The sequence below is a fragment of the Anomaloglossus baeobatrachus genome, chromosome 8 (assembly GCF_048569485.1).
Source record: "Anomaloglossus baeobatrachus isolate aAnoBae1 chromosome 8, aAnoBae1.hap1, whole genome shotgun sequence".
NCBI classification, from domain to species: domain Eukaryota; kingdom Metazoa; phylum Chordata; class Amphibia; order Anura; family Aromobatidae; genus Anomaloglossus; species Anomaloglossus baeobatrachus.
In genome coordinates, this window is record NC_134360.1 from 183328102 (window position 1) to 183351397 (window position 23296).

The following is a 23296-nucleotide window of genomic DNA, read 5'->3' on the forward strand; positions in this document are numbered from 1 at the left end:
CGGGTTCCTTCTGCAGCCCCCTAGCCCTTAACACAACGATTTCACAGCCCCAAACTTGGGCTCCCCATTGACTTCTATAGGGTTTGTCATTTGAGGGTAAGTTCGTCCTGGAGAGGAATTCTTCCTCCTTAGCATTATATACTAATGGGAGATTTAGATTGTGAGCCCCAATGGGGACAGTGATGATCACGTCTGTAAAGCGATGTGGAATTAATGGTGCTAAAGTAAAAGAAATAGTGTGAATTAAAATGACAAATTGTCCAGCAAAAAAAAACAAACGTTCATCCATCTATGTCAGCAGAAAAGAAAAAAAAACTATAAAAACCGCAATATAAAAAAAAATAGCTGTGTATTGAGGGGTTAACAGGTTGCCCACACCTCTGCCCCGTCTGCTGGCGTCATGGCGCCAGACTGCATCCAGCACGCAGAAGAGCTGGCTGTGTAATCCTGAGGAGACCGAGGTGACCCCAGCCATGCCTCCCTCCACCCTGCGCTATCAGCGCCCGCCTCTCTGACCCCAGTGTAAAGGGCGGGACAAGAGATACATCCGGGACTGCAAACACGCCCACATCCGTGAGCGAGGGGCGTGGTCACACGAGTCAGAGTGGTGGGCGTGACCACACACGTTTCCTATCGGGGGGCGTGGTTACAATGACGCGCAGTGTTGCCTGTAGCCGGCAGGGGGCGGGGCCGGATCCCGGAAGTGCTGTGTGTATGTGTCAGGCTAAGTCAGGACAGGAGCTGAGTGTCTGAGCTGAGTGAGTATGGCCGTGTCCCGTCTGCAGGGTGCACGCTCCGCTGTGCCGCCGGCACCTGCTGACAGGCACACGCTTATCTTACGTTCTCTTTTTAAACAAAGTTTTGTATTGTGTTTCTGTATTCATGTGTCTTCACTGAGAATTGGAGAAACAGTAATGAGAATGCAGTTATTGTAAGCAGTATAACCTGAACACTCCTATCTGTATACACACATATACACACACACATATACACACACACACACATATACACACAGAACATATACACACACATAGATATACACCCACATAGATATACACACACTCACATATACACCCACATAGATATACACACACTCACATATACACAGTCACATAGATATACACCCACATAGATATATACACACTCGCATATACACACACACTCATATATACACCCACATAGATATACACACATATACACACACACATAGATATACTCACATATACACACATATATACCCACATAGTTATACACAGTCACATATATACACACACACACACACACATATAGTTATACACACACAGATATATACACATAGATATGTACTCACAGAACATAGATATATACACACACACACACACACACAGATATACACATACATACACATATAAATATATTCACACATAGATATAGACACACATAAATAGACAAACACATTTACATATATACACACACAGATATATACACATAGATATGTACTCACAGAACATAGATATATACACACACACACACACACACAGATATACACATACATACACATATAAATATATTCACACATAGATATAGACACACATAAATAGACATACACATTTACATATATACACACACAGATATACACATATAGATACACACATGGATATACACATGTTCAGATATACACATGCACAGTTATGTGCACACACATACACATAGATATACATATAGATATATACACACGTACACATAGCTATACACACACATACCTGCACATGGATATACACATCCACACACACACACATATATATATATACATACACACACACACACTTATAAATTTATATATACATACCCATATGTATACACATATATACCCACATATACATGCACATCTCTGGAAGGCTGTGGTGTTTGGTTTTGGCCTATAACACATATTACATCATTGTCACGTGAGCTTTTTTCTCTATTATTTCCTGCTTCATTTTACAGTCCTATAAAGTGATTTTCATATAAATTCATTTGTGCGGACCAAAACCATGGCCATTTCCTGCATAGCTGAAGTAGAAATAATGTGTATTCCTCGATTACATTAATTATATCTTTGTGACGCTCATCAATTGTAGTCCTCAATCCATGCAGCCCTTGTGGACTACTAGTCGTACGTGGTTTATTGTCCATGTCTGCTCCCTGAGTTGTGGTCTCACCATTGTGACCACTAATGATGTTTCTGTATATTCGAACAAACGTAGCAGAGCTAAATGAAGCTTTGAGTACGAGGGGCTGCTGATAAGTCTTTGGCTTTACGCAGAAGGAAACTAGATAGGATGATGAAACTTTACATTTATTCCTCATACTCTCCACTGAGGTCAGCACACTTCTTACATCGGTATTCCAAGTTCTGTAAGCCTAGCAAATAGGATTTCAGTTGTGCCTCAAACCAGGCATCCATAGCAGCCATGGCATCAGAAATGGTGTGAAATTTGGTACCCTTGAGGTGTTTCTTCGGGTTTGGAAACCGATGATAGTCGGAGGGAGCTAGATCTGGTGAATAAGGTGGGTGGTCAGCCAGCTCTGCCAGTTTTGCCGTGGTCGCTTGTGCAGTGTGAGCAGAGACGTTGTGTTGCAGGAACAAGATTCCTTTGGACAGCTTGCCGCACCTTTTGGCCTTCAGAGCTGCCTTCAATTGGGCCATAAGTTCAATGTAATACCTTGCATTGATGGTTGAACTCTTTTGAAGGTAGTCCACTAGCAGCACGCCCTCCTTATCCCAGAACACAGACGCCATCACCTTAGTGGCTGATTTTTGCACCCTGAACTTCTTTAGATGATGAGTACCACTGTGCCTCCACTCTTTTGACTGTTCCTTGTTTTCAGGGTCATAGAAATAAATCCAGGTCTCATCCATAGTGACCAGTTGATCCAGGAAGTTCTTATCAGTCCAGAAACGCTGACAAATGGACCGGGACGTTTTCACTCGCTGCTTCTCTGATCTGTTGTCAAATATTTGGGGACCCACTTTGCAGATCGCTGCTTCATGTCCAAATCGTCATGAATAATGACACAAACATGTCCACGGGAAATCCCCATGATATCTGCTATTGCTTTAGCTGAAATTCGAGGATTCTCCAGTATGAGGTTGTGCACAGCATTTATGATATCCGGAACAACAACCACTCTCGGTCATCCAGGACGTTCCTCATCATTGGTGCTGAAGTGGCTGAACTGTGGAATATGAAGGGCATTGATCCCCCAATGTCTGTGACATATCACCATGTATATCCTTTGTGGACTTTCCTTGCAGAAACAAGAATTTTATCCCTCCTCTGCTCTCAGTTGCTGTGAATATCGCATTAGACTCCGCCATTTTGTTTTCCCGCGTGCGTAGAACACGGCTGCCATAAGCAACAAACACAAAATTTTGAAAACATATATTAGACACATAAGGCTTTCATGTGATGTAACATTCGTTACCATAGAAACAAAAACAAATCACAAAGCCAAAGACTTATCAGCAGCCCCTCGTATGCTTTAAAAATGAAAAAAAAAAATCTTCCACCGCTCAGACCATCGGGGTCAGCTTACTGCTGAGATGTCAAGTACATCAACATGACTGATGCTCGCAGGCCCAGACCTGGGGGACGATGTGGGCATGTACAGCACGAAACACCTGATGTCTGTGTGGCATCATCAATGCAGCCAAGAAAACGAAGGACAGTGGGGCTCACCAGAGCTGTGAGGGTATTACCAGGAGTATATAGTATTAGTTTATTATGTGTGTGTATGCAGTGACGTAGCATGGTGCATGCAAAGGGGCGGTTACCCTGTGCGCAAAATTCTTAGGAGCATGAAATTTCATTAGAAACAGTGTATCAGTGGTGTTACTATCACCAGACATCTGGGGTGGTGCAGAAGTCTCATATCTCCAAGTGAGTGCCACTTCGAACTATATCAGTGCCCTCATGATGCCAATTCTCTGGATCCTGCACGCTAGAGCAGGGTGTCATGGTTTCTCTGCCAATCTCTGTGCAGATTGATGTACATCTCCTGCCTGCAGTGCCCTCTGTAGGCGGCGCAGTTATGTCACTGAATTGCGCTATCCATGCAAAAGTGAAAACGGCATTCAATCTCCAGGAGTAGGTGAGTGTGTGTGTGTATATATATATTGTAGCGGGGTGGGGGTCCCCCAGGACTACAAAGACGCAGTGACCCAAATAGTCTGATCCAAACAGCTTTATTGTCCTCGCTGTACAGGTAAATTCACCCGGAACACAGCCGGGTTATGCACCGTCCATACGGGTCCCCGTCACACAGGCACCCCTTGCCGTAGGAGACGGTCTTACAATGCCCCGTTCGGCTGTTCCAGGAAGGTCCACAGACTTACTTTTCCAGGCTTCCTGCTCTGCAGCTTACAGAGCAGAATCTATTGCAAGTTCATAGTGGAAGTTTAACCACTTTCCTCACTCTCTGGCACCTGATAGCAGACACCTCTTGCTGAGGTTCCTTCTCGGCCCCAGGGCCCTCTTCAGACCACTGGGTCTATGTCTCCTCCAGGAGAGGTTCGGCCCTACAGCCCTGGTCTGGCTGCACTCACCTCAGTCTTGACTCAGACTTAATATCGGAGCCCTGTGCTCAGCCTCCACACAGGTTGCTCCATCCAGAGCTCTCGGCTCTGCTCTCGCTCTCTAGAACACACTGCCAGTCTCCTAAATCAAGCTGGCCACACCCACAGGTGGAGGTCTGTGATTCTCAGCCCTGAACAGCACCCTGGGATTATTAAAGGGAACCTGACCCTTATATGTAGCAAGAAGCCTTTGTGGACTACAAGTCCCATAGCAACCTCTTTCGTTTAGATATCGCAGGTACCTTCTCCACTGTGACATATAGCGACCATTTACCACATTGGTGTTCGCTACCTAACATATCCCCCCCCCTCTGTTCAAACTTGTAGGGTTGAACACTCGATACCCTACAGGGGCCCCGAGACAGGGCATCAGGGCCACCATGCGCTACCAGGCAAGAGGGCCCTTCAGGACACCCTCGAGCTTCCGTTCTCGCCAGACCGTCCGTCACCAAACCCTGCACAGGAAACCGACTTCTCAGACACGGTCCCCGGCCAGACCCATCCCTCCAAGGCTGTCTCCCAAGGTCTGTGCAAGAGGGAGATTCTCCCTTAGGCTGCTTTCACACATCCGGTTTGAGCTGTGCGGCTCAATCCGGCTGTGAAGCCTATGCAACGGATGCGGTGAAAACACCGCATCCTTTGCATAAGTTTTTTACATGCGGCCGGTCCGGTTTTTGCCGCTTGCGGCATGCTACTGAGCATGCGCAGTGGCAAAAAACGCGTGCGGCGGCCGGATGCGGTTTTTGCCGCATCCGGCATCCATAGGGATGCATTGGGAAAAGCGCCGCATTGGCCGGATGCGGCGCGATGCGTTTTTTTTTTTGCCGGAGCAAAAAACGTGCCAGGGAACGTTCCATCCGGCCGCCGCATCGGCTAAATCTGCCGCATGCGGCAAAAACCGGACCGAACGCAAGCCCATGCGGCACAATGCGGCACTAATTAAAGTCTATGCAGGAAAAACGCAACCGGCAGAAAAAAAACCCGGTTGCGGTTTTCCTGCAAAGTGCCGGATTGTGCCGCATTGCAAAAGCCGGATGTGTGAAAGCAGCCTTAGTTGGCACCTTCGTCCTGTCAGTCCCTGAGCTAACCTGACCACTAGGGGCCTCACTATCGAGGGGCCTCCGCGGAGAGATGATAGAAGAGACGCCATAACTTCTCTGGCTCTACAAAGCCAGAGATGTCAATCAAAGAATAGGGGGGGTAATTGACAGATTTAAAGAGCCCTCTTCTTTGATTGACAGCTTTGGCTTTGCAGAGCCTCTTTTTTGATTGGCATTTCTGGCTTTCTAGAGCCACTTTTTTGTTTAAAGGGAACCTGTCACCAGATTTGTGGCCTATAAGCTGTGGCCACCACCAGTGGGCTCTTATATACAGGATTCTAACATGCTGTGTATAAGAGCCCAGGCCACTGTATAGAACATAAAAAACACTTTATAATACTCACCTAGGGAGTCAGTGTGATGCAAACTGGTCAGATGGGTGTCTCCGTTCTCCGGGACCGGCGCCTCCTCTTTCGGCCATCTTTGTCCTCCTTCTGAAGCCTGTGTGCATGACGCGTCCTATGTCATACACCCTCGCCGGCATTGAAGTCTCGTGCATGCGCAATTTGATCTGCCCTGAGCAGTGCAGATCAAAGTATTGTAGTGCGCATGCGCGAGACTTCAATGCTGGTGAGGGTGTATGACGTAGGACGCGTCATGCACACAGGCTTCAGAATGAGGACAATGATGGCCGGAAGAGGAGGCGCCGGTCCCGGAGAACAGCGCCACCCATCTGACTAGTTTGAACTACACCGGTTCCTAAGTGAGTATTGTAAAGTGTTTTTTATGTTCTACACAGCGGCCTGGGCTCTTATATACAGCATGTTAGAATGCTGTATATAAGAGCCCACTGGTGGTGGCTGCAGCTTATAGGCCCCAAATCTGGTGACAGGTTCCCTTTTAACAGCTCTGTCTTCATAAAGTGCGAGGACAGAGATAGATGGAAAACAAGCAGGTGGGAAGGTGCACTTAAATGTTTGACCCCAGCATGATGCACGAGCCCTCGTACTTGGTTTCAACAGTCATTCTGTGCTGACAGAGTCCCTTTAGGAAATACAATTATGGCTATTTTAACACAGCAGTATGTCAGTTAGTAATTTGCATTAATATTTGTATACCAAACTAGAGAGGAGGTACACGCTTTTCCAGTATAGTTCTCTATGTTTCACTCCTAGTTTTTACTTTCAAATACTGAAGGGAAATACTGCCATGTGAGAGAGGTTATATAGTGCACAATATATTTATCAGTTGATAGATCTAGAAAGACAGCATTTGGTGACAAGTCTTTAGGTAGCATATGCACAAAATACACATATTACACGCTAAGCTCTCCTTCACACGTCTGTTTCTAGTTTGTGTATTATCTGTTTTTATAATGGACACTTACCCATTATAACCTATGGTGCTAGTCACATCTCTTTTTAATGGCAGCATGAATAATAAGGGCCAATACAAGTTTACGGGTCCATGAAAACACGTACAGTACACGGATAGTATCTGTGTGCTTTACTAACATTAAAAAGTATAGGAGAAGCTTTGTAATATCTTTATTTCTTTATCCATCTGTGAATGTAGCGATTTTTGATAATTGCTGGTGGTTCTTCCTATCCTCTTTTCCTTTCTTTTGGGGTTCTTCAGTTGAGTTCTAGGCCCCCTCCTCTTTTATCTCACCACAGCCCCTTCTGTAGAAACTATCAGCAAGTTTGCTATTCAGTGCCATCTATACGCTGATGATACCTAATTATACACCTCATCTTCTGAGATCTCCCCCACATTACTACATACCGTAATACCAGTGATTGTCTGCCTCTAAATCAGAAAAAAGAGGCTACCATTCATTATGACTATCATTGGGCATGCAGGAATAAGATGTCCCTAATTCATTGACTTCGCCACATCTTGTCATTGGGGTAATTGCAATAATATTGCTGATGTAAGTAATGCTGCTACATTTGATGAATTTGACGGGTGGACATAGCCAAGGCCCAGCTCTGCCCATTTCGGTGGACTCGCACAAAACTGGCATAACAACGCCAGAAGTAGCAATATTTTTAATCAGCTTTCTGATTGGCTGGCGGCTGCCATTGGTATAGCTGTACAGAGAGCTTGTCTCTGCGCAGCGCCAGCAATACGTTAATTTGAAATGAAGCGCTGATAGCAGCGGCCACCTGCACCGGGCTATGATCATCAAGGTGTCTACTTGCCTGTGGGGAGCAAGAAGCAGCCTTGGGCCGCATGTGGCCCGCGGGCCGCTTGTTTCAGATCTCTGGTCTACTTTTTACCCATGTTCTCTATTCTGCGAATGATCTAAGACTATCTTCCATATTCTAAACCTCCCACTCCTGTTTCCAAGACTTCGCTAATGCTCCACCAGTTCTCCGGAGTGCACCACCCCAGGCAGTCTGGTTATTTCAAACTTCCCAGTATCCACAGTTTTACGCGTGAATACAAATATATCTTTTTAGGCAAACCTTTCACATCACCTCAATAATGACTTGGCATTTGATAACATATATCTACAGAAGACTGGAACAGCAATGGGAAGCAAAATAGCTCCAGAATATGCAAATCTTTTCATGGCCAAGCTTGAAAGTGACTTTTTATCCTCTTGTCCTATTAGGCCTCTGGCCTACTACCGTTACGTCGACAATATTTTAATCATCTGGACAAAATCTGAGCCAGTTAGGCCATCAGGTACAATCGGATATGTTCCAACAGTACAGATAGAGTCAATCACCTTGAGGGCCTCAGAAAGACCTTTTTGAATCAAGGCTACCACCCAAGAACAATTGAAAACCAGATTACAAGAGCCACCAGAATATCAAGAAACCATCTATATTATAAAACTAAAGAAGAAAACAATCGGGTGCCTCTTGTAATCACCTACAATCCAAATCTGGAGGTGTTAAGAGGAGCTGCATGGAAACTACAACCATTACTGCAAAGAGATGTCCTATTAAAATCTATTTTTCCAGACCCCCCCACTTATGTGTTTTAGGCAGCCCCCGAATCTAAGAAGCATCATTGTCAGAAGCTCCCTATCCTCTCCAACAACAGGAACATTTCCCTGCAACCAGAAAAAATGTAAGACCTGTCCATTTATATTGACAACGGACAAGATAAAGATTCCCAGATCACATCAGGACTACAAGATCCCAGGTACCTTCAGCTGCACCACAACCAATGTGGTGTACTTAATTATATGTACCAAATGTCCAACTGGGGGTCTGTATGTAGGGGAGACAGGACAACAGCTCACGACAAGGATAAATTCTCACCGTCACACAATTAGAGAAAAAAGGATGGATCTACCTGTGGCCAAACATTTTTGTAACCCAGACCACAGCATCATGGACATGAAATTGCTGGTATTGAAAGGAAATTTCAAATCTCACAGAGACAGGAGACTCTGGGAGTACAAACTTATGATGACCTTTGACACATTCAGAGCAGGAATGAATGTGTCACATGGATTTATGTCTTTTTACATCAATTAAGAAATGTGCTCCTCAGACCATCTGGGGACATCACAACTCTGGACCAGATCCCAATCGGAGGACAATAAAACTTTTAGGCTCTGTGCGCACTAGACCATTTTACCCGCGGATTTACCCGCGGATTTGCCGCGGAAATTTCTTGAGAAATGACTGCAATCTTTGTGCAGACATTTCCCAGCAAATTCTATGGGAAAAAAAAATAGCTGTGCGCACTGTGCGGATTTTTCTCAAGAAATTTCCTTGAGAAGAATTTCTCGAGAAAATTTCTTGAGAAAATGAGCATGTTCATTATTTCCGCAGGTACCCTGCGGATTTCGGCAGTACAGCCTGCAAAATCCGCAGGGAACCACCCGCAGGAAAATCGCGGCAAATCCGCATGCGGATTTGGTTCGGATTTTTTCCGGAGGTCCGGAAATCTTTCACGCCCAGAAGTTTCTCAAGAAATTTTCTTGAGAAACTTCACATTTCTAGTGCGCACATAGCCTTACACTGCTTATCTATGAACTGCTGCAATATTTACTGCCACAACAGTTTGTCCTGTTGCCACGCTGATCGCTCTGCGTCACATAACTTGTTTTATTTACTGCCCCATTCTATGTCCTGTTGTGTATAAATATACAGTCATATGAAAAAGTTTGGGCACCCCTATTAATGTTAACCTTTTTTCTTTATAACAATTTGGGGTTTTGCAACAGCTATTTCAGCTTCATATATCTAATAACTGATGGACTGAGTAATATTTCTGGATTGAAATGAGGTTTATTGTACTAACAGAAAAAGTGCAATCCACATTTTATCAAAATTTGACCGGTGCAAAAGTATGGGCACCCTTATCAATTTCTTGATTTGAACACTCCTAACTACTTTTTGCTGACTTACTAAAGCACTAAATTGGTTTTGTAACCTCATTGAGCTTTGAACTTCATAGGCAGGTGTATCCAATCATCAGAAGATATTTAAGGTGGCCACTTGCAATTTTTTCTCCTATTTGAATCTCCTATGAAGAGTGGCATCATGGGCTCCTCAAAACAACTCTCAAATGATCTGAAAACAAAGATTATTCAACATAGTTGTTCAGGGAAAGGAGACAAAAAGTTGTCTCAGAGATTTAAACTGTCAGTTTCCACTGTGAGGAACATAGTAAGGAAATGGAAGAACACAGGTACAGTTCTTGTTAAGCCCAGAAGTGGCAGGCCAAGAAAAATATCAGAAAGGCAGAGAAGAAGAATGGTGAGAACAGTCAAGGACAATCCACAGACCACCTCCAAAGACCTGCAGCTTCATCTTGCTGCAGATGTTGTCAATGTGCATCGGTCAACAATACAGCGCACTTTGCACAAGGAGAAGCTGTATGGGAGAGTGATGCGAAAGAAGCCATTTCTGCAAGCACGCCACAAACAGAGTCGCCTGAGGTATGCAAAAGCACATTTGGACAAGCAGTTACATTTTGGAAGAAGGTCCTGTGGACTGATGAAACAATGATTGTGTTGTTTGGTTATACAAAAAGGCGTTATGCATGGAGGCAAAAAACCACGGCATTCCAAGAAAGCACTTGCTACCCACAGTAAAATTTGGTGGAGGTTCCATCATGCTTTGTCGCTGTGTGGCCAATGCCGGCACCGGGAATCTTGTTAAAGTTGAGGGTCGCATGGATTCAACTCAGTATCAGCAGATTCTTGACAATAATGTGCAAGAATCAGTGACGAAGTTGAAGTTACGCAGGGGATGGATATTTCACCAAGACAATGATCCAAAACACCCCTCCAAATCTACTCAGGCATTCATGCAGAGGAACAATTACAATGTTCTGGAATGGCCATCCCAGTCCCCAGACCTGAATATCATTGAACATCTGTGGGATGATTTGAAGCGTGCTGTCCATGCTCGGCGACCATCAAACTTAACTGGAAGTGTTTTGTAAACAGGAATGGTCAAATATACCTTCATCCAGGATCCAGGAACTCATTAAAAGCTACAGGAAGCAACTAGAGGCTGTTATTTTTGCAATAAGAGGATCTACAAAATATTAATGTCACTTTTATGTTGAGGTACCCATACGTTTGCACCGGTCAAATTTTGTTTAAATGCGGATTGCACATTTTCTGTTAGTACAATAAACCTCATTTCAATCCAGAAATATTACTGAGTCCATCATTTATTAGATATATAAAACTGAAATGGCTGTTGCAAACACCCAAATTGTTATAAAGAAAAAAAGGTTAACATTAATAGGGGTGCCCAAACTTTTTCATATGACTGTAAGACTCTTCAGATTTTGTTATATTGAGCCTGATGAAGAGACCTGAGGAGTCTCAAAAGCTTTCAATTATTACCATCTTCTCAGTTAGCCATTAAAAGGAATCAACCACTGAGGACTCTCAGTTCTTTTAAACAATTTTTGTAACCTCAATAATGTAACTTTTATCAGTATCTACTTGCTACATTTTCCTGACATTCTGGTCCTTTCTATCATCTGTTCCCACACTCGATAGAACTTTGTACTAAACATCTACAGATGCTGCCTGGTTACCGACTCATGTATCTTGGCATACCCTTCTTTATTATGAAGATGGCTGGACCATAAAATACAAAAACGTGTACCTTTTGTGTTGTCACTCTTTTTACCATAGAGTGCAACCTCTTGTGAGCAGGGCTGTCACTCCTCTAGTTTGTGTTGTTCAAATATGTGTTACTCTGTAATGTCTGCTGTGCACTGTCTGAATTGTAATGTGCTGTGCAATATTTTAGAATTATATAAAATTATTAATACTAAGCTAGAGTCACACGTCCAGCTAAACACAGTAACAGATACAAATGTGAAGTTTAGCCATCTTTCTTGAATTTGGGTAAGGCTACTTTCACACATCCGGTTTGAGCAGTGCGGCTCAATCCGGCTGTGAAACCTATGCAACGGATGCGGCGAAAACACCGCATCCTTTGCATAAGTTTTTACATGCGGCCAGTCCGTTTTTTTCCGGTTGCGGCACGCTACTGAGCATGCGCAGTGGCAAAAACCGCATGCGGCGGCCGGATGCGTTTTTTTCGGCATCGCGCCGCATCCGGCGTCCATAGGCATGCATTGAAAAATGCACCGCGGCGCGATGCGTTTTTTTTTTTTTTGCTGGAGCAAAAAACATTGCAGGCAACGTTCCATCCAGCCGCAGCATCGGCTAAATCTGCCGCATGCGGCAAAAACCGGACCGAACGCAAGCCCATGCGGCACAATACGGCACTAATGTAAGTCTATGCAAAAAACCCCGCAACCGGCGGCAAAAAAAAAAACGGTTGCGGTTTTTCTGCAGAGCGCCGTATTGTGCCGCACTGCTACAACCGGATGTGTGAAAGTAGCCTAAAACACACACACACACACACACACACACACACACACTTTGGTAACCAAGATTAGCCTAAAGCCCACTTTACACGCTTCAATATATCTCACAATCCGTCGTTGGGGTCAAGTTGTAAGTGACGCACATCCGGCATCGTTTGTGAGGTATCTGCATGTGACATCTACGTGCGATCAGGATTGAACGCAAAATCGTTGATTGCAAACACATCGTATCTTTGTCTAGAATTGAGCGTTTTGTTGCACGAACCTAGTCAATTGTAACGTGTGACATCCCTCATACGATTTTGGTGTCTGAGGCTATGTGCGCAGGTGTGCGCTCTGCACCGCAGCTTAAAAAAGGTCCGCTTCAGAGTGCAGCTGAAAAGCTGCGTTCTGAAGCGCCTCACAATGTCTGTCATTCACTAATCTCTGTCAGTCGGTCACTATCTCTGTCCCTCACTCTCTGTCCATGTCAGTCTATCCCTCTCCCCCCCTCTCTCATATACTCACCGATCCCCGGCCCGACACTGCACGGCGTTCACACTGCTCCGGCGGCTTTTACTGTTTTGAAAAAGCCGGCCGCCCATTAAACAATCTCGTATTCCCTGCTTTCCCCGCCCACCGGCGCCTATGATTGGTTACAGTGAGACACGCCCCCACGCTGAGTGACAGGTGTCACACTGCACCCAATCACAGCAGCCGGTTGGCGTGTCTATACTGTGTAGTGAAATAAATAATTAAATAATTAAAAAAAACGGCGTGCGGTCCCCCCCAATTTTAAAACCAGCCAGATAAAGCCATACGGCTGAAGGCTGGTATTCTCAGGATGGGGAGCTCCATGTTATGGGGAGCCCCCCAGCCTAACAATATCAGCCAGCAGCCGCCCAGAATTGCCGCATACATTAGATGTGACAGTTCTGGGACTGTACCCGGCTCTTCCCGATTTGCCCTGGTGCGTTGGCAAATCGGGGTGATAAGGAGTTATTGGCAGCCCATAGCTGCCAATAAGTCCTAGATTAATCATGTCAGGCGTCTATGAGACACCCTCCATGATTAATCTGTAAATTACAGTAAATAAACACACACACCCGAAAAATCCTTTATTAGAAATAAAAAACACAAACATATACCCTGGTTAACCACTTTAATCAGCCCCAAAAATCCCTCCGTGTCCGGCGTAATCCAGGATGCTCCAGCGTCGCTTCCAGCGCTGCTGCATGGAGGTGACCGGAGCTGCAGCAGACACAGCCGCTCCGGTCACCTCCACACAGCAACTGAAGACAGCCGCGCGATCGGCTGAGCTGTCAGTGAGGTTACCCGCTGTCACTGGATCCAGCGGTGGCCGCGGGTAACCTCAGTGACAGCTCAGCTGATCGCGCTACTCACCTCAGTTGCTGCGTGGAGGTGAGAGGAGCGGCGGTGAGTAGCGCGATCAGCTGAGCTGTCACTGAGGTTACCCGCGGCCACCGCTGCATCCAGTGACAGCGGGTAACCTCAGTGACAGCTCAGCTGATCGCGCGGCACTCTTCAGTTGCTGTGTGGAGGTGACCGGAGCAGCGGTGTATTCTGCAGCTCCGGTCACCTCCATGCAGCAGCGCTGGATGCGACGCTGGACCATACTGGGGTACGCCGGACATGGAGGGCTTTTTGGGGCTGATTAAAGTGGTTAACCAGGGTATATGTTTGTGTTTTTTATTTCTAATAAAGGATTTTTCGGGTGTGTGTGTTTATTTACTGTAATTTACAGATTAATCATGGAAGGTGTCTCATAGACGCCTGACATGATTAATCTAGGACTTATTGGCAGCTATGGGCTGCCAATAACTCCTTATTACCCCGATTTGCCAACGCACCAGGGCAAATCGGGAAGAGCCGGGTACAGTCCCAGAACTGTCGCATCCAATGTATGCGGCAATTCTGGGCGGCTGTTGGCTGATATTGTTAGGCTGGGGGGCTCCCCATAACGTGGAGCTCCCCATCCTGAGAATACCAGCCTTTAGCCGTATGGCTTTATCTGGCTGGTTTTAAAATTGGGGGGGACCGCACGCCGTTTTTTTTAATTATTTAATTATTTATTTCACTGCACAGTATAGACACGCCCACCGGCTGCTGTGATTGGGTGCAGTGTGACACCTGTCACTCAGCGTGGGGGCGTGTCTCACTGTAACCAATCATAGGCGCCGGTGGGTGGGGAAAGCAGGGAATACGAGATTGTTTAATGGGCGGCCGGCTTTTTCAAAACAGTAAAAGCCGCCGGAGCAGTGTGAATGCCGTGCAGCGCCGGGGATTGGTGAGTATGAGAGAGGGCTGCTAACTTCAGTCACTTAGGAGATTAGCGGTCACCGGTGAGTCCTTCACGGGTGACCGCTAATCAGGGCGCGACACAGACAGAGCCGCAGCATGACCATGAAGTCGTGTGAAGTTCACCCGAGTTCATTCTGACAGTGCGGCTCTGTCTGTGTCTGCTGTCATCTGCCATTCAGCTCTGCTACATGGCTGTCTGTGTCTGCTGTTAGCGGCCATGTAGCAGAGCTGAATGGCAGATGACATAGTAAAAACGCATCCCTACACATTACACACGCTTGGCAAGTCAATAAATTAAAAAAAAAAAAAAAAAGGTGCCCAATGCATACGTCACAGATCACATGATCTAAAGGATCGCACACAAAATTGATCAATTTAACATAGACTACTAACGCTCGTGTGACAGCAAATGAACGACCTACGTGTGATCTCATAAGATCCCGTATGCAACCTGGGCGTGTCACATCGCAAATGCGATTGTACAACTACGGTAATTGCAACGTGTAAAGCAGGCTTTAGGCTACTTTCACACATCCGGTTTGAGCAGTGCGACTTAATCCGGCTGTGAAACCTATGCAACGGATGCGGCGAGAACACCGCATCCATTGCATAAGTTTTACATGCGGCCCGTCCGTTTTTTTCCAGTTGCGGCACGCTACTGAGCATGCGCAGTGGAAGAAACCGCATGCGGCGGCCGGATGCGTTTTTTCTGCATCGCGCCACATCTGGCGTCCATAGGCATGCATTGAAAAATGCGCCGCAGCGGCCGGATGCGCTGCGATGCGTTTTTTTTGCCGGAGCAAAAAACATTGCAGGCAACGTTCCATCCGGCCGCGGCATCGGCTCAATCTGCCGCATGCGGCAAAAACCGGACCGAACGCAAGCCCATGCGACACAATTCGGCACTTATGTAAGTCTATGCATGTAAGTCTATTCTGCAGAGCGCCGTACTGGGCCGCAGAGCAAAAACCGTATGTGTGAAAGTAGCCTTAGAGGGGATATTTTCTAAAATAACAATTGAAAAAGTATTAATGTTTTAGTAAACAAAACAACTAAATTAATGGTAGAAAATATGAAAAAATGAATTTATAAGTATTGATATTTTCCATTTTAAAACACTAGGGGGAGTAGCTGCTGACATTTGGCAAGATAACCTAGTGCTGTATATTGCTTGATCACATTACAACTGCAGTAATTGCGGGCTGGATGTGCTCATGTGTCTGACTTCACTCCTCCTCTCCTCTTTTTGGTGTTTACTAAGCGATGACGGAGGATGACATTTAGGATCACAGTGCAGCAGTAATTTTTTTGGTGACTGCAATGTGATACTGAGATGTGGACAGTGTCTTCGTGAAATGCTGGCAGCGCCGACTCTGGCTTTTCTGGTAACAGAGACAAGAATTGAAATGACCCACCCCTCCTAGCAATGCAATCTAAATAAGCAGTGAACAAACACAATTCCTCTATTGTTTTTTTTACGGTTCATTGTATGGAAACAAATGACCTGGTCATATGATTCTCCTAGTCAGTAGGATGATGGTGAAACTAAACTTGCAATTCAGAAGTTTGTTTAAAAAAAAAAAAAAAAAGTTTGTCTCACCATTTTCTGAGGCTCGTATCGTTTTTATTTTTTTCTGTCATTTTGTTTGTGTGTGGAAGTGAAGTGACCGAAAAAACACAATTCTGACAGTTACATTTTCATTTTGTAGGATTTCCTGTATTAAAGGGAACCCGTCACCGTTTTTTCGGCATATAACTTGCGGCCACCACTAGTGGGCTCATATATATACAGCATTCTAACATTCTGTATATAAGAGCCCAGGCCACTGTGTAGAACATAAAAAACACTTTCTAATACTTACCTAATGGTCGTGCTGCAGTGGAATTGGGCCATATGGGCTTCTCCGTTGTCCAGTGCCGGCGCCTCCTCTTTCGGCCATCTTCATCAAATTTTGGTACACCAGACTTTTTTGGATGTCACATATGTTTATTTTTTTATAAATACTTTTGTTAGTTGTATCTTTTCTTGCAAAAGGTGGATTCAGGATACTGGGATCTTCTACTTTTATAACGAGGATCCATTAAGGATGGGGGCAATTTAGTTGGCACTGCTCACCAGTCTTTACAGAGATCTGAGCAGATCTGTCATATCATTTTGGCTGCACCGCTCAGATCATTGAAAATACTGTTGAATGCTCACTAGGGTTGTGGCGGTGAAGTCAGGCAATGACGTGTGTTCACAGCTGGCTGAAGCCCCCCGTTGGCTGCAGCCCTGGTGAGTGCTCACCAACAGTTACTGTGATCTGAGCGCTGCAGTCTTGGTGGTTTCATGGCTACACTTGTATCCTTGTAATTAATGAAAGCGGGAAATTGTAACCCCAGTGCATAGGGCCGGTCTTTAGTAAAATGGCACCCAATTCACAATTGATGCGGCAACAGTACAAATCTCATTCTCCTATGTCCTGTCGCTGCCATATTTGCTGTGTGGAAGTGTCGTGTTCAGACACACACACCAGCAAATAATTGTCTTGACAAGTCACCTTGGTATGAATGTATAAAACAAAACCTACTGAGTCTTGTGACTTAACTAGTTTGACTAAAACAATATTCCCTGCATGAAAATACTTGTTAGGTAGTGATGCGCAAGCGTGCTTGCCACTGGTCGATACTCTATCGAGCATTGAGGTGCTCGGGCACGCTCATTACTCAGTTAAGTATCGCTGGTGTTTGGGCGCCATGCTCAAGTCCCTGCCACACATGTTTTGCATCTATTTCACAGTCAATCAGCAAGGCGGCATTGTCTGCCATACACAATAATGCCGTAGCCTTTTTGGCTATTGGCATTACTGTGATTGGCTGGCCGCATTGCATCATCGGGTCTTATATAAGAGCCAGGGGCATGATGCTCGGCACATTTCAGTTCAGCAAGAGTTGATCTAGCAGAGAGAGCTTAGAGTAGACAAGGCATATAGGCAGGGTTTATTGCAAAACAGGCCATTTATACCTATACTGCTGCTGAAACCTAAAGCCAAAAGTCCTCTTCAGGGCTAATTACTGTCTTTTCTTGTAATAAAGCCACTATTACCTACATGCACTGTAGGGATAGTTGAGGGAGGAGGGATAGCTTGGGATATGAGCATGCATAATGTCAGGGTTTATTGCAAAACAGTCCTTCTATCCTTATACTACTGCTGAAAACTAAAATGAAAAGTCGTTTTCAGGGCTAAATACTGTACTGCCGTTTCTTATTGTAAAACAACTGTTACCTGCATTCACTGTAGGGATAGCTGCTCGAGGAGGGATAGTTTGGGATTAGAGCAGTCATATAGGCAGGGGTCACTGCAAAAAAAAGTCCTTCTTTACTTATACTGCTGCGACCTAAAACCAAAAGTCCTTTTCAGGGCTACATATTTTATTTTCCCTCTTAATACTGGAATGTTTGCAAGCATATATAGTATCTACCTAATTTTTATATGCGCAAGGTGTGCGGTAAGGGACGGGGAAATGGACGTAAAGTTGATGGTGCATGCAGAGGCAAAGGCCTTAGGCGAGGTCAAACTGTGCCTGCTGTGGGAGTACAACCAACATGCGCATCCACGAGACCTATCTTCCTGTTCCACTTTGAAGGGGGGCGCAGGACACCACTCTTGAAGACAGAACAGTGCAAACAGTTGGCTGGATGGTAGATAATGCTTCCAGTCTGTTTACCAGCACCACCCGGTCTTCCACACACTCCAGTCTCACTAGCCAAGAGTATGGACCATATAATCCTTACTCTGATACTTCTTCCTCCCACCATGGCGTGTCTCAGGAGACAAGTGATCCGACACTCCAGTAGATATATAGTAAAATCCAGCTCACCATTACTGTTACCCACCTTTTGTTTAGAGCTCGGATATAGGCTCCGCCATGGCCTGGTTAACTCTAGGTGTGACAAGATGGTCCAGCCGAAATGAAATTTTGCAATTTTCAAACTTATTATTTCTATGCCCTTAAACCAGAGAGTTATGTCACACAAAATAGTTAATTAATTACATTTCCCACATGTCTACTTTCCATCAGCGTAATTTTTTAAACAAAATTTTTTGGGGTTAGGAAGTTAGAAGGGTTCAAAGTTCACCAGCAATTTCTCATTTTTTTTTCAACAAAATTTACAAAGCAATTCTATTAGGGACCACATCATATTTGAAGTGACTTTGAGAGGCCGAGGTGTCAGAAAATACCCAAAAGTGACAGAATTCTAAAAGCTGCACCCCTTCAGAGTGCTCAAAATTACATCCAAAAAGTTTATTAACCCTTCAGGTGCTTCACAGGAACTAAAGCAATGTGGAATGAAGAAAAAAATATTTTACTTAAAAATGTTGCTCTAGCCCCAATTTATTCACTTGTAGAAGAAATAACACAACAAAATGGACCCCAAAATTTGTTTCCCAGTTTCTTCTGAGCGCGCTGATACCCCACATGTGCTCAGAAACCTCTATTTGGACAAATTGGAGGGCTCGGAAGAGATGGAGCAATATTTGAATTTTGGAACAGAAATTTCCTGAAATAGATTGCGGGCACCATGTTGCATTTGCCGGGCCCCTAAATAGCAGAAACCTCCCACAAGTGACCCCATTTTGGAAACTAGCTCTCTCAAGGATTTTATCTAGGGGTATATTGAGCATTTTGAACCTACAGGTACTTCACAGAATTTGGTAATATTAGACCATCATATTGAAAATTTTCATTTTTTTCACAAAAATGTTAATTTAGCACCGAATTTCTCACTTTTTCAAGAGGCAACACTTAAAAGTGGACCCCACAGTTTGTTATCCAATTTCTTATGCGCTCAAGGATACCCCACATGTGTTCAAAATGCTCTGTTTGGACAAATGGGAGAGCTTGGAATGGAAGGAACACCATTTGAATATTGGAAAAATTGAAATAAATTGTGGGCACCATGTCACATTTGCAGGGCCCTTAGGGTACTTATACAGCAGAAACCCCCACAAGTGACACCCTTTTGGAAACTAAACCCCTGAAGGATTTTATTCAGTCATATATTGAGCATTTTGAATCCTCAGGTGCTTCACAAAAATGTTGCTGTAGCAGCAAATTTCTCACTTTTAGGCTATGTGCCCACAATCCGGCGACACTGCATCTAGGACGCAGTGACGGCCCTCCTGCAGAGATGTGAGTGTTGTCCGCGGGAGAACGCAGCTGCCTTTACCCGCGATCCAGGTTTAGGCTGCTGCGGACTTTAGCTCCCCGTGGAGAACACTGCTGTCTCCACAGCATAAATTGACATGCTGAGGCTCAGAAAGCCACGCCGCCGGTCAGTGTATGCTGAAACGAGAAGGAGCAAAGTGGATAGGGGATTTCTAAAAGTCCTTCCACTGTGCTTGTACTGTACATCACAGCGTTATAGACACAGCAAAAACACTGCGTTCAAAACGCTGCAAACCCTGATTGTGGGCGGATAGCCTAAAAAGCTAGGATGGATGGATAGATACATGTCAAACACTTATATAATGTCCCATCCCCATGCATATTCTAAGCTGGCACCCTTTAGTGACTTTCATGTGACAGTAAAGGGTGCTTAGCCTTGTATTTTGCGGAAAAAAAAAAAAATGACGTGAGGTCCTCCCCAGCTAGGCTGCAGCCTGTAGACCACAGCATCCCCTTGGCTGGTAATCCAATTTGGAGGGCATCCAAGGCTGTTTTTTAATTATTTATAAGTAAATAATAAAAAAGTTGGGTTCCCCCCCCAAATTGGATTACCATCCAATGTAAAGCAGACAGCTGTGGTCTGGTATTCTCAGAGTGGGAAGGGCCATTGTTATTTGGCCCTTCCTAGCCTAAAAATAGCAGGCCACAGCCGCCCCAGAAGTGGCGCATCTGTCAGATGTGCCCATCCTGGTGCTTCGCCCCGGATCATCCCTTTGCCCTAGTGTGTTGGCAAACAGGGTAATATATGGGGTTAATACCAGCTGTGATGTCACCTGCCACCAAGTCCTGGGGTTTTGATGTCACGGCGTCTATCAGATACCTGACATCATTGACCCAGTCAGTAATAAAAAAAAAAACGACAAAAAAAAATTATTTGAAAAAACGCTCCCCAACACATTCCCTGTTTAACCAATATATTGAACAAAAAAAATCCGGAACACTGTAATCCATTTTGAAGGTCCCACGACGATTCAGTGTTCCAAGATATGGGGGGCACACTCAGCGATCGTATCCCCCATTTTCTGGAACTGCAGGCTCTCCATGTGAGCAGTGTGAGTGCAATGATACAATGATACTGCAGTCACACTGCCCCTGTCCACAGCACAGCAGTTTGAGCTCAGCTGTAGTAAGCTCAGTGTTTGCGTGCAGAGAGTCGGGTGACAACCGCTCTCTGCGCATAAGGCCAGCATTTTTTCTGAAGAACAGTAGGAGTGGTCGCAGGGGATCAGCGCTGCAGGAGGTAAGGGGTGTGGGTGTGACCTTTCTGTGATTGCACAGAACTCAGAAGAGGAGGATGCTCGCAGGCACACAACTCGTGAGGCCGCCATTTTAGATCATTGGGAGGAGGGCGGGGACCTGAGAGGAAGAGACTTTAGCCACACCAGGGACCGGGGGAGGACATTCATCTCCGATCAGACTTGTTTGATCATGCCAGATGGGAGATTAATCATTTTTTTTTACTGGTGCTGTATTCATTTTTACGTGGTCACTGTTGGTTGTACGGTTTGTAATGGCGATCGCATGACCAGGGACTGGAAAAGCCGACTGTGATCTCCAGTGTCTCAGCTACCCTTGGTAGCTGAAATCCCGGAGATTTTCCGAAACTGGGGGGCGCTATACTTTTTTCCTGAGCGCCATGAAAAAGCAGCATAAAGGAATAAGTACCCTTTAGTACTGCCATTAAAAAGCGTATCAGCGGTCGTTAAGGGGTTAAACTGCCCCCAATCTGTTTTATATGATGCAATGTTAAAAAAAAATAAATAAAAAAATCCATGTATTTTAATAAGAGTTTATATGCTTAGGTGAATGCAGTTAATACATTAGGGTTCAGTCATCTCAGTCTTGGGGGTGGAGCTTTTTGCTGGGATCATTCAATGTCAGTCAAGTTTAGGCATGATTATTTTTTTAACTTGTTAAACTCCACATTGCAATGTACAACACCGATTCTTTACAAACCCTTCTTGTCTAAACGCCGCCCATTACGGTCACATGATCGTGACATCACACTGGTCCTGCATAGACCACTTCTAAAAATGCTGAGCTGAGCTCCGCTCTTAAGGCCGCTTTTCACGCTGTGACATCGCTAAAGCGATGTCGTTGGGGTGACGGAATTCGTGACGCACATCCGAATGCGTTAGCGATGTCGTTGCGTGTGACACCTACGTGCGATCGAAAATCGTTGCAAACACGTGCAAAATCGCTAATCGCTGACATGCTCCCCTATTCCCAATTATCGTTGCTTCTGCAGGTACGATGTTGTTCGCCGTTCCTGTGGCAGCACACATCGTTATGTGTGACACCGCAGGAACGAGGAAACTCACCTGCAGCCGCCGGCAATGAGGAAGGAAGGAGGTGGTCGGGATGTTCGTGCCGCTCATCTACGCCCCTCCGCTTTGATTGGGCGGCCGCTTAGTGACGTTGCTGTGACGCTGAACGAACCTCCCCCTTAGAAAGGAGGCGGTTCGCCGGTCACAGCGACGTCGCTAGGCAGATAAGTAGTGTCACGGGTCTGTGCGATTTTGTGCGCCACGGGCAGCGATTTGCCCGTGACGCACAAACGATGGGAGCGAGTGCGCACACTAGCGATTTCGCTAGCGAAATCGCATCGTGTAAAGCGGCCTATAGTCACATGATCGTGACATCACACAAATCCTGCATCACCATTTTTCCTCTGCTGATCTCCAGAGCTCTACATTAGAGAAGTACTATGCAGGACCTGTGTGATGTCACGGTCATGTGATAGTAATAGGCGGAGCTCAGCAGAGACGTTTAAGGACCTGTGGTATAATTAATTACAATGCGGGGTTAGGGGGCTGTTACCAAGTTCAAATAAAGAATCATGACTGAACTTGACTGACAGTGAATGATCCCAGCAAAAGTGCCACCCCTATGACTGATATGACTGAACCCTAAGGTATTAACTGCATTCACCTAAGCATAGAAATTCTTTTATTAAGATAAATACATGAGGGTTCTTTTAAATCATGTTAGTGATGCACATTACATCATGTAAAACACACTGGGTGCGGTTTGATATGAAAAAGCGACATGACAGGTTTCCTTTAAGGGTGGATGCACACTAGAAATGCATTGATGCATACGCTATTATAGCGTATTCTCTCTAAATACTTGATGTCCCATGTATAAGAATTTTTCAAGCAATAAAGAAGTTGTTCAATTGAGCTGGACCATCTTATTTCATTCCTAATAGATCTTTACATTTCAGCCTATTGATTCTGGCCTCTCACCCTGCGTGTTTCAAGAGAGACATGAGGAGATTGTGTGTAGTGATGCCCAAAAATTGAGCAGCCAGAAG

General features: G+C 45.1%; 1 protein-coding gene across 1 annotated transcript in view; it reads left to right on the forward strand.

The window, feature by feature from the left end:
* Nucleotides 1–669: 669 nt before the first annotated feature.
* The window catches only part of SLC35A3 (solute carrier family 35 member A3), a 96388-nt gene continuing 73761 nt past the window's right edge, over nucleotides 670–23296 (forward strand). The window contains exon 1 of the mRNA XM_075322284.1: nucleotides 670–758. The gene's annotated coding sequence lies outside the window, so the exon portion shown is untranslated. The remainder of the gene's footprint in view (nucleotides 759–23296) is intronic.